The following is a 2,560-nucleotide window of genomic DNA, read 5'->3' as shown; positions in this document are numbered from 1 at the left end:
GGAAGCTACCTTTTTGTTTTTTTTTTTTTTTTTTTTTTTTTTCCTGTTACGCCGTCAAGGCAGGGGGTAGTGAGGGGAATGGCACAGCCCTCTCATTCCCGGAATGTAGTCGATCTCAGCTCAGCGGATTTCACAGAACACTTTCTGCCTACCGCCGGCTCCAACGAGAAGTAACTTTCCAGGAAGCTGCCGGCCCCGACGGCCGCCAGGATCGCCGCCTGCGCCGCGAGGGCCGCCGGGGATTCACCCGGGGAGGGGGGGCCGCCCGGGGAGGCTCGCGGGGGAATAGGCACACTTTCCCCTAAATCCCTCACCCGCGCCCGGTCCAGGACTCTGAGTTCACCCGGCGCAACCCTTCCCCATAACAGTTTTATAAATGGGGAAAGTCACACAAGTTAGTAGCCGAGCCGGCCTAGAACCCAGGAATTCGGGTCCAATCTGAGGCTCACTTTATGACTTCAAATTGCCCAATTCTGGCCTTTGTTTGCCTGGTGCGTCATTTATTTATTTTTGCTTTTTGTTTTTTGCTTGCCTCCGCCCCCTTTAAGAGGGTGGTTAGGCCAGGCGTCAAGGTCAAAAAGATGGGAGTCCCTAGAATTGAGGGTCTCCATCCAGCGCGTGCCAGACGACTTGTAGGAAAACCAAACCGAAAGCCCCTTCCGCCTACGTTGGCAAATAGGGGAACCCTGCTAGGCTCTGTTTCCGCCCAAAGTCTTTAGAATAGGAGCTGCCAGGCCGAACCTGGCCAAGTTTCGGGATTTCGGAATCCGATTTCTCCGAAACCTTAGAGACGACGTAAGGATTCAGCAGAGACCGGGGCGCTGACTCCAAGGATGCCTCGCTTTCTCTGGGCCTTCCTTGGAATTATAACCCCTGGGCGCCCTCTCCTAATTGGTCTTAATAGTGGGCTCCGAGAGGAATTTTCCAGGGCCAGGGGCTCGAAAGACGCAGCGCCCAAGGCCGCAGTCCAGTCCTAAAACCCGCGGGTGGCGTCACACTGCGCCGCGCATCCCATCAGCGGCGGAGGCGGGGTCAGGGCCGTCGGTAAAGACTGGGCCTCAACCGCCTCAGAAAGTCCTACTTTGAGACTTTCTCATCCCTTCGCCCGGTGGAATAAAGGTGAAAGCGAAGGTTGAAATTTAATATGGAATGGGGTGAGTATCTAGGAAGGGAAGTTAAAATTAAGTACATGCACTTATTGGGAATTAGGATTCCCGTAGTTCCGGGAGCTCGAACCTAATCATGTCTTACCGCTGCTAAACACTAGAGAGAGCCCTCCATCAAGGCTTGAAACCGACAACCCCCGTGTAGCCCCGCCTCTCCTTCCCATTGACCTACTTTAGACACAGTCTCCAGATTTGGAGAATGCCTTTCGCACCCCCCTCCACCACCCCTTCTCTAATCCCGGCCGGCCGTTGGATTATTGGTAATCTAATGACTCCAATAACTCGCCGAGAAATCCAAAGGAGAATCTGGAAGTGCAAAGCACTGTTTAGGGGCAGGAAGTAGGGATTTTAATTAGGCTGGAGCTGCCATAGTGAAACCAGCATCAGGGTTCCTGCAGGAGCGCTCCTTTTCTGCGCAGCGGCTCAGCTAACCAGCTGCCCCAGTTTAGCCACGGTGGTCCAGCGGTAGGGGGTGTGGTTAAACCGCGCCGTTGTTTTTGTTTAAGGGTGAAACACTCTTCGCTCTCTTAACTGGGGGGCGGGAGGGCGGAGGAGACGACAATAAATGAAAGCGAATTTGATAACGCGGTAGCCTCAGCAGTAGCTTTGGGTGACCAAGGTGTTCGGGGACATTGTGTCCTGACTTTATTTCTATCACGTTTCCTGCCAACAGCGCTCTTTCAAGCCTGCAAGCTTCTAGGAAATGCAATAAAATAGAGGGATGTGTTTTATCATCAAGATCTGAAGAGGAGCTGCAGAAGGGACGCTCCCCATGCGCCCAGCTCGCGACAGCCTTCCAGAAAGAGCCGGCACACAATGCCAGCAAACCACGTCCCCGAGCAAAGATATCTCGGTCATCCAGGCTGGACTGGGCTCTGCTTTTGCAAAAAGGCTGCCGGGGGAGGGGAGCGGTATGATGTCCCCAAGCAAACAATGCCTTTAAAAATCCGATCTGGACAAAAGTCAGCCAAGGTCTTTATTCACGTTAATGAAGATGGAAGGCACTAACTGTCCTTGGAAAGCGATGAGTCAAACTTGACCGCTCTTCAAACACATCCCCAGATTCGTTTCCAAACCGAACAGAGGCGCGTTTCTCCGACGCGGCCTCCGACTGCTCCCGCAGTGGGAGAGGCTGAACTCGATTCCCTCGGACCACAGCGGTGGAGACCTCAGCATCTCCCGCGAGTGCGCGCGCCGGCGGCTGTCGCTAGGGGTCGCCGGCACCTCTACGCGCTTTTGCCATCTTAAGTTTTGAACTCCGAGAAAATAAAACTTTGCTTAATAAGAAGCTATTGTGGCCCAAATTCTATGAGGATTACACCCTGACTGTCCATATGACCCCCCCATCCCCGACACACACACACACACACACACACACACACACACACACACAC

General features: G+C 53.6%; 1 protein-coding gene across 2 annotated transcripts in view; it reads right to left on the bottom strand.

Moving 5' to 3' along the window:
- Window positions 1–2,560, bottom strand: part of BCL6 (BCL6 transcription repressor) — a 22,854-nt gene that overhangs the window by 14,931 nt on the left and 5,363 nt on the right. The window lies entirely within an intron of this gene.

Source organism: Ursus maritimus, unplaced genomic scaffold (assembly GCF_017311325.1).
Source record: "Ursus maritimus isolate PB19 unplaced genomic scaffold, ASM1731132v1 scaffold_4, whole genome shotgun sequence".
In the NCBI taxonomy this organism is placed as follows: domain Eukaryota; kingdom Metazoa; phylum Chordata; class Mammalia; order Carnivora; family Ursidae; genus Ursus; species Ursus maritimus.
Note: the sequence above shows the minus strand (reverse complement) of the source record. Positions and strands in the feature narration are given on the sequence as shown.